This window comes from Frieseomelitta varia, unplaced genomic scaffold (genome assembly GCF_011392965.1).
Source record: "Frieseomelitta varia isolate USP_RPSP 00005682 unplaced genomic scaffold, Fvar_1.2 scaffold_319, whole genome shotgun sequence".
NCBI classification, from domain to species: domain Eukaryota; kingdom Metazoa; phylum Arthropoda; class Insecta; order Hymenoptera; family Apidae; genus Frieseomelitta; species Frieseomelitta varia.
Window position 1 is genome coordinate 3,000 of NW_025110056.1, and position 10,529 is coordinate 13,528.

At 31.6% G+C, this 10,529-nt stretch overlaps 2 long non-coding RNA genes across 2 annotated transcripts; both read left to right on the forward strand.

The window, feature by feature from the left end:
• Positions 1-4,678: 4,678 nt before the first annotated feature.
• Positions 4,679-7,971, forward strand: LOC122529999. Its single transcript, XR_006306890.1, has 3 exons — positions 4,679-5,184; positions 5,460-5,461; positions 7,960-7,971. It is a non-coding gene; the product is annotated as an uncharacterized LOC122529999 (long non-coding RNA).
• On the forward strand, positions 5,734-7,195 carry LOC122529998. Its single transcript, XR_006306889.1, has 2 exons — positions 5,734-6,114; positions 6,221-7,195. It is a non-coding gene; the product is annotated as an uncharacterized LOC122529998 (long non-coding RNA).
• Positions 7,972-10,529: the final 2,558 nt, after the last annotated feature.

Sequence of the window (10,529 nt, forward strand, 5' to 3'; positions counted from 1 at the left end):
TTCTTCCTTTTTTCTTTCCTCTTTCTTTTTTTTCTTCTTCATCGAACGCCGCGGTTCTTTCATAATTCTACCTATACCAGGCATTACGCGAGCGTCACGCGTTGAGGCTAACTTATGTGATACTTGACACACTGTTACCAGCGATAACGAGCCACCTGGAACGAGACTAACGAGCATCTCACATTTCGTACGATGTATTCTGACGTTAGCGACATAGTACGCGCGATACGTCTATGTTAGATGAATCACTACACACCTCGGTATTGTCCCCACTCTCTCCCTCCCCCTCTCACCACAAAAGACACCTTCTTTTGGGACCTTCTTCCCCGCCTCCAATTTATTCGGCACTGATTAAAACGCGATTGTTCGCGATTCGGCGGATGTAACGTGATCGATTGTGATAATAAATCGGCGCGGAATTGCGTCACGAGTCGTAATTGATTTCGTAGCTGGCGACGTTATAGCTCGTCAAGTCGCGGTCGTTATGGTAGGCACGTCGTTGAGAAGCGTTTTATTGATATAGCGAATTGAATGGTACGTCGATCGTCAACTTTGTAACGCGGCAACGATCACTTACTGTTAGTAACACGCAGATTGTGGTTTTATTATCGCGGATATTATTATATTTAGGTACGTTTCAACGATCAGGCGATACGAGATTCACGGTAGCGATACGAGTCTATTTAAAGCTTATCAAAAATATGGAAATTTGTCATTGAGAGGAAGATATGCTGATTTTTCGCGATTTGTCGCTGGGATAAGGGATTGTTAGATTATTACTTAGATCAAGAGTTCTGAACTTTGCTTGATCGATTATCTCCATTATTATCGCGATTTACGTTATCATATCGAGTTTAATCTATAATACGAAAGTGATCATTAATGTATAATATATAATTATTAATATTATTAATTAATTTAAATTAATTACATACAACTACATATTATAATATAATTATATATATAATTATATATAATAAATTATATATGTTATTATATTATATATTATTTTCGCATCATTTACGTTACAATATCGAATTTAATCTACAATACGAATTATCTCGGGAGAAAAAAACTATGTCAATACCTTCATTATTATTATATTATACATTATTATTAATATAATTATATATAAATTATATTTAATATAATTATATATAAATTAATATTATTAATTAATTATAAATTAATTATATTAATTATATATTATATCCAGTATTATATTATATATTATTATGATCGCACGATTTACGTTACAATATCGAACTTAATCTACAATACAAAAGTGATTATCTATAAAGAAAAAAAAATATGTCAATATCTTCGTTGTTTCTTTCTCTTTCTGTCTTCAATTAAGCATTATTTCCGTTTCTTTCTTCGCGCACACACCGTGCAGAACGCGAAAAAAAAACACAACGGTATATACAAATGTATATTGTAAAGTGTATGCCAGTTTGAGAATGTATCAGCTGGATGGAAAAGACCGCACCGCACCTCGACAGCTGCCGATCGTCCTTGTCACGTTGACTTATACTCGTTGAACCGTGCATTTCAATCTTGTTTCAGAACGTTTTCTCATGCGAGCTTATTTCCATCTCGCACGACGTTCACGTACACCGTCTAAATCAGTTGTTTGCGGAACAACGTGCGAAACATTCTACGCCGATGCGCCACGCTGATGCGGCCGATCATTAACAATAACTTATACACCTGTCAGATAAATGGTTGCACGTTCACAGCGTTATATTTCCCCGCAAGTGTTTGCAAACGATTGCGACTTCTTCTCTTCCCGGTTTCTGTTCTATCTTTTTTCCCTTTCGTTTTCATTTGACATCGAATTCTACAACGAAATGTCTTTTTCTTTTTTTTTTTTCGAATCGAATCGAGAATTGGAGTTATATTTGGAATAGATGTAAATGTATTTATAAAAACAAGTTATATTTACGAGGGTGATTGAAGTTTAGATCAGTCTTGGACATTTGTACGAGATCAAGGGAGACCAAGTCATATTTTTTCTAATTACGAGTTTGTTCCAATATAATTTAATTTTTCTTTTAATACAAGAAAATTGTAAGTAAAATAAATATGTAATAAAATATATAACATAAATATAAAATATGTGGAGAATTAGGTTTCCGTAGAATTCACCAAATGGACTTAAATAAATAGTTTAATATATATTCTATATTTTACAATAGAATTAACAAAGTGGTTTACAATATATGTTTCGCACGTGCTTCTCACCATGGGCCTCGCAATACTTTTGATGAGACAAAAAGAAACGCGCTATACGCATGGTGTCTGTAACCAGCAGTTTTCGCTCGTATCCATAGTGATGAGTACATGGCAATCGGTGCTATGTACCATCCATCAAAATAAATATATAATATAAATATAAAATAAATATAAAATAAATATAATATAAATATAAATAAATATATAATATAAATATAAAATAAATATAAAATAAATATAATATAAATATAAATAAATATATAATATAAATATAAAATAAATATAAAATAAATATAATATAAATATAAATAAATATATAATATAAATATAAAATAAATATAAAATAAATATAATATAAATATAAATAAATATATAATATAAATATAAAATAAATATAATATAAATATAAATAAATATATAATATAAATATAAAATATATAATATAAATATAAATAAAATTTTTTTTAATAATAATTTTCGTTAATCACACCAAAGTGGGGTAATTCGTTTCTTACAGATCAAATCCAGAAATTATTGTATTTCGCACTGGTGTTTGTTTTTAACATTAAATTACTCGATTTCTCCAATATATATATAATTATATAATTATATATTATATGTAATGTATAAATATACATATATATATATGTAATACAATTGTATTATATACAACATTATATAATTATATATGTAATGTATAAATATAAATATATATATGTAATATAATTATATTATATACAGTATTATATATATAAAATAATTATATATTATATATATATATTTTTTTTTGATACTTTGGAAAATACACGTGCCAAAGCACAGATTCATTATTCACCTCTCGTCTAAATCATTAGCTTCAGGCCCCTTCATGGCGATCTAATTGACGCACATTTTTATCATATCCGATGTCCGGTTCATCTGATCTGTTTACTAAGCATCTCACGTGCTCAACATCTCCATTGTGCTTCTCTCTCTCTCTCTCTCTCTCTCTCTCTCTCTCTCTCTCTCTCTCTCTTTCTCATTTTTTTATATTTTATCATTAGGTTTCGTAGCACGCGTAAACGCATAACACATGCGAAATGAAAATAGACTCACTGCGGGTCTCTGTTACCCACGACCTTCGCTGCATGTTTGCTCACAAGGTGCGTCTTTAAAAGCTTCGTAAACACCGCGTTATTCCATCTACCGGTTGTCTCGTTTGAAAAGAAAAATCGAACTCGCTGCTCGGTGGAAGTTGATTTATCAGCGTTAGTGACATTCATCCCGCTAACGATAAGACCAAATCTCACAATCAGCTGCTGTTGAGTCACTTTTGTTACATGAACGTTGCCGTGAATTGAAGAATACCCGTGGAAACAGGTAATTGTTAATTATTCGCAAGATTCGAGAAACAACGCGCGTTCTCTTCAACGCTCGAGCATCGTCCTTGAGGAAGATACAGGTTGGTAATGTGTTAACGATCAATGTCGTGGCGAGACACGATCGTCACGATTATTCGAAACGAAGTTGCAAAATATTTAATGAAATCTTGGCCGATGCTGAAATCAGTCAACTGATCCTCACCCCTTTATGAAGCGGCTCATTGAAACGACCGCGACAAAAGTCCGCGCGACGTTCTGTTTGGTCGCTTTGGATGCTTTTGAAAAATCACGAGGAAGCCACGTAGCAGCCGCGATAACACACCGTCACCGGTGCTGATATTAAATTCAGTGCAACGGATCCCCGGATGGCTCACGGTTGTGCAGAAAATTAATGATGGCGACGCTTCGATTAGCTTTCACGATAGATACTCCGGTGGAAGAAAAATTGCCTAATTAACGTCGTTGCACGACAGAGATGATAATAATAATAATAATCTCCGTTCCGAGTGTTGTCTGATGAAACCGATGAGCAGTTTAATTCTTTTCTCTTTTTCGTGTACGTAATGTTTGTTGTTTGTCTCGCGATAATTATGGTATTTATTGCTATTGCACGTACACCAGCTCAAAAAAGTTCAAAAAAGTTCAAATTCAAACTTACGGAATGTGTTATCAAAACATAATTGTTTTTTTTTTTAATATAAAATGACGATTTCCTTCGTTTGTTTATAGATTTCAGAAGCAAACTAATCCATTTTCCAAAGGTTAATTGTTAAACGATGAAAAATTATTGAGCATGTAAATATTTAAATAATCTAGAATATATTATGTAAATAATTATAATATGTATTGTATATGTTATAATAATAATTATAATATGTATATAATATATATTATACATAATTATTTATTATAATATTATAATCATAATTTAATTATAATATGTATATAATTATAATTATATAAATATATGTATAATTATGCAAATAATACAAATAATACAATTCTAACATTAAAATTACTATAATATAATCCATTTCGGTAATCTTACTTATAATTCTTCTAATTTTAGTTCATTTGAGTACAACTTGTACTCTTTGTTGATCTTACTTCATTCATGTTTGTTCAACGTACGAACTGTATATGTGCAAATATCTTTGATCGAACTAAATATCGACATTTTTTTTATCGCGTTAGTCAAGTGATCTGATTGCGAGTGTGCGTGCATGTTCCACGTATTCCACGCCGGATTAATGAAGAAACACATGCTACGCTAAAAATAAAATATCGCTGAAAATAAATCTGCCGATCTATCAAGATTTCGTATTTACTATGCTTTTTGCACCCGTTGAAATATTATCGAGCACGGCTGACTCGAGGATTGGTTCACAGTTCAGATAAAAGTGATATCTGAGAACGCAATACAAAACAAGCAAGAGAACAACCATGAACAACAAAAACAATGCCTTTATCGTAATATGTTATTGTTAAAGAATTAAATGGAGGCACACTCGAAACCAGAGAGTTATCTGTCTGTTTTGTTGTTAACCACTCGATTATTTGTCGCAATTACTATTAAAAGAACATTATCGTCAGTCTCGTTATTTAATTCTCGCACAGATTAGAAATTAAATTGATCACCATGGTCAACATATGCATGTACGCGATTGATACTTAATTCTCAGGAAACAAATAATTTAAAGAAATGATTACTTCCTTTATGCTTAAGCCATCGGTTGTATACAATATTCGTGATTTGCAATTTGTCTTACATCTTTTTTTCTTTCATTTTAAACTGGTCATAAATTTATAATACCAATACAATCGTAACAACTGCGTCTCATTATGAATTGCTTCAATTTCAAGATGTTTTATATAACACGTTCGTAGAAATTTTTTTTATTGTGAATTCGATGTAATTTCACAAGCCTTATTAACACTAGAACTACCAAAGTGGTCAAAATGACCGATTCATAATTTTTTTTAGACACATTACAGATGCAAAACAGTGTACTTTTACAGGTTTAAATGATTTTTTATAAAATACATGAATAGAAGTTTACGTACTCCATTTTTATTTTTTTATTTTTATTTTTTTCACTTTAATGTCTCTGATGAAAATTCTATGCTTTAGTCCTTGGTTGTTCTAGCTAATTGAAGAAATAAAAGTTCAGGTTGACTTTCCTCAATTTTGTTATCTCATACCCTAGAGTCGATGTATATGTTATCGTTATCCTGCATTTCCCTCTTGTGATTTATCACAAGTTACCGCTGCCGAATGATAATCGCGTTATTTGCTTTCATTTTTTTCATACCACCAGCGAATTACCGACGCCTGCAGATATTGAAGTATCATCAGCTGATTAATCGGAAAGTTTTTGTAGGCAACGATTAATAAACTATTGGCACGTTAAAACATGATGCGACAATCACGTGTCTGTAAAATAATCCGCAACAGGTGTTTGCTCTTTCTATTAAACGTTATACAAATACGTGCGAATACGTGTTCATATTTCATCGTGTAAGTATAGGCATATAGTGTTTCAATTAGTTTCAAGTGTGTTAAATTTCATATTACCTCGCGAGATTTTTGGCAAAAATCTGACGCTACGAAAATAACGTTGCAGAACCCGGTGAAGAAAAATGAAGAAAGCCGAGAGTTTTTATTTCCATCTGAAATAATCATATGTCAACACGCGCGATTGGAATCAATCAGATGCTACAGCTCTTCGAATATTATTTTTAATTTTGGCAAACGGGACTGTGTCGTGTCCATGCAATGTCCATCGATATCGTCGATTGCATTTAAAATTTGATATCACCTGTCGTTCTACTCTTTTTTTACATTGTGTACTCTTTGCGTGTATACTTTTTGCACAATCAATACGCGTGATCGTAACATATAAGGAGAATGCATGGAAAAACATCTGTTTGGACACAACGGTGTGTATGTTGTCCGTGAAGTGCCGATAGTTCTCTCGTTCGGTTCTTTATACTTCCGTCGGAGAGAGGATTTAAATGATGGAATGCCAATATAGGTTAAATACTTATATTTAACAATTGATGACTGATGTGACTGATGCTGTGTACTGTATGATTGCTCTATGAGATGAGTTAATATCACGACTGCGTACCTGTGCTCTTACATAGGCGGTAGTATCACTCCTTACATATCTCGGGCAAAAGTGTCTCCTTAGAGGCTCTTTCCTTTGTTTTGCTCATGCCGATCTTTTCCATATCCCAGTCCCTTCGTCAATGCAGGAGAAAGTGCAATTAGAAGGGACGACAGGGAAATTGGAAAAGTCGGCATGGTTATTGACCGTCAATAAAATCCCTTGCTAGATGTTGGAGTGAGTTATGGCTGTCGTAACTATCGTTTACCTGTCCGAATAGCATGTTCTGTTCCAGAACAACATCTTGATACATTGCCTTAACATAGATATTTAAATGGTTGATGTCAGACATGTAACAAAAAGAATGTCACGAACACCTTGAATTTCATGAGATTTTAAAAGCAAAGCATATTTATAGCTTCTTTCTTTATAATCTATGAAATATAAATAACTTATATTTATACATAAATTGACACTGATGAATATAAAATAGAAAGTATGTATGTAAATTGATTTTATGAAACAGTATGTCGACTCGTTTCAACGTTCTGTTCTACAGAAAATTGTTGTTTTACTAGCGTATAATAAATGCAGTTGATCGTTTTTAATTAATGAGTTTTATGATTTTCCATTATGTTAATCCGTGCGTGATTAACAGATGAAAACGTTACGTAAACGCATTCAGACTCTAGCGTAGATCGAGTTAAGTCCAATGTAAATCAAATTATTTTGCTTCGTTCAATACGTTACAAAAAGTACTGAAGAACACAACGACAATACACAAGTACTTTATGTACGTTTATGTAACTTATAATAAAATCTCTTTCTAATATCTTACGATGATCTTGTAGATGATATCTTCAGATATAGTCATACAACAGACTTGTACCTCCATCTAATGTCTCATTGATAAGTCACTTCGCGGAAATGATTAATTAACGCTTAAGATTCACTCTTCTTTTTTTTTTTTTTTCTAAGAAACGTGAGACAATTCATTTGACTTAATGATCGGCGCATAACGATGTTTGCAACATGTTGCACTTGATCCTTTCATCTCGCATTAAAATTACTTTGTTCTTTTGCGGTAAACGCCGAAAAACCTGAGGAATTTATCAGACGTTTTACCAGGAACGACGAGAAACAAAGTTGACTAATCAAAAAATCCTCAAAGAGAAACCTGTTTCAGCTGGACAAACTTAAGCTTAATTATTCGTCGTTCGTCGAAAAATATGAGAAAACGGAATTTTTGGTAGATATGTTTCGCAGTCACAAGGTTAATATTTGCACGTTCTTTTTTTCTTTTTTTTTNTTTTTTTTTTTTTTTTTTTTCATTTAGTTTGTAATACAATTATATCTCACGTGATGAAACAGGTGACTGGAGGTTTTTTGCTTGTGTTTCACGCTTGATCTTCCAACGCCGCGGATTAATATTTATAAAGTAATCATAATTAGTTTGCAATGATAACCGAACATTTTTAATTTATACAAAACGAAATGGATGATCATCTGAGATGACGTAAAAAGAAGATTACTTTTTTAACACTAGAACTACCGACGACCAACGTGTAATATTTGTGGCAAAGAAATTAAAATGTAAGATGCAAGAAGAAATTAATAATACGATAATGAACACAAATTTCTGTTAATATATTTTATTAAAAATCACTCGAGTATCTAGGAATACGCTGTTATAAACGTATAAAATTTCCATAGAAAATTACAAATTGGTCATTTTGACCACTTTGGTAGTTCTAGTGTTAATTACTTTTCCGTGCTACGTCGAATTCTCTCATCGATCTTGTATCTTAATATCGTGAATTATTTTTAAATTAAACTCTCGTTCGTTATAGTGAGTAATAAGAGAAACAAATGAAATGTTCCTGATTAGAACATGTTATCAGCCTCGAGGATATTTATGATAAACAACGTTTCTTCTGATCATGCAGCGCTATACCTGAAGAAACAAATGAAGACTGTTGCCCAAAGTGACGAGAGCTGAATTAGTTGAACACATTGAAATCACTGATTAAATAAAATAATATATATATATATATATATATATATACGTTGAGAAAGAATTGAAAAACGTATTTGCATGATACTCCTCGAAATTCGAGATCGCACCGAAAAGTCACGTATTCATTTCATGAAAAGAAACCGATAAATTTACCAAGAATGTTTTTAAAGTAGGGATATAACACTGTTGCCAATATTTCTCGAAATTGAACGAAAGTATATTTATATATAGAAGACGCGATTGAATGAGAAACAAACAAACGATAACCCTGCTACTCTTAACGGCCATCGTGATTATGTTTTTTAAAGTGTAAAACTTTCGCGTAGGCTACCCTTTCTCGGGGTACAATAAATGTTCGAAAGTGATAACTTTCAAGTTTTAAGAATTAAAGAAATTAAAAGAATTGTCCTCCACTCAACGACTCCTGTCTGTTGTAAAAAGACGGTAAATGTAATGATGTTATGAATCACGGAAGTATAATTAAATTGACGAAGATAACGCCGATAAAAATATTCAATAAATATCGCGTAAAAATATCTGTTTTTTTGTTTCGATAAAATATTCGATTGTACGTGATAAATTATTAGTTAGTAATTGTTTCAAAAATAGATAACCGTGTTGATTACAATTGCACATGAAGGAAACATCGCATGTAATTGAAATACATAAATTTTACCTTATCGTAATGGTGTCTGTGCATTTCGTTTACCTTTTTATCCTCTTCCTCGAGTTGTGTGCACTAGCACGGCTTAAATATTCACGTTGTGTCATATATGTGTATCTGAAATACAAAAAACAATTTATTTTTTCTTCCACGTTACATTAGAATGTTATTACATTAGGATATCTTTTTTATCGCGACGCAATTTAATTACTCATGTTTTATAATCTCTATTTCATCATTTTATTGCGACACACTATTATTATAGTATTATATATTATAGTATTATTATAGTGTATAGATGAAGTCAAAAAACGAAATGAATTAAAACGAATTAAAAATAAATAATCGTATACGTTACAATTGTTGTAAACATAATATTATAATAGAAATAATGTGATAAAAGATTTTTGAATTCTCAATATGTATGTATATATATGTACACTATACAGTAAAAATGCATCTTCATAAAGTGATGTAATTAAATTTATGATAAATTGATGATAATAAATTTTATAACAAGTAAATGATCAAACAATTGAATTCTCTTCAAAAGAACTGACAATTTTCATTAAATTCTATTGTCAATAACTCATTTATTCGATCTAGCGCTTCGATCTACTGAATGGAATTTGCAAATCGTTAAAATACGTACTCTGTAGGTTAAATGAAACATAGAAAGACAACTTACAGTTTAATTAGGAAGATGCAAATGCAAAAATTCATAAATCAATGCTCTTAATTATATTTTTTTGTAAATGAAAATTTGATCAACTTACGGACATTGAAATACTAGCGTCGCGTAGCGGTGAAACGACGGAACTAAAATCTATTAGTGTCCTTGTCGCACGCTATTGCTTTCCTTGTCTATCACATTGTATAAGTCTGTCCTTGTCATACACTGTTGCGCTCATTATTTACCGATTGCACTGCCATCTAACCACTTCTCAGATCCGACTGGAACTAAAAGTCTAAAAAGGAAACATCCGATAGATGGCAGCACGTTATTTATCCCGCTAGATAGTTCTCATTATGTCCGACAGATGGCAGCACATTGTTTGTCCATATAGTGATTATGATAATTTATATTTATATCACAATACTATAAATAAATAATAACTCCGTAATTAATTTTAGTTGTTTAT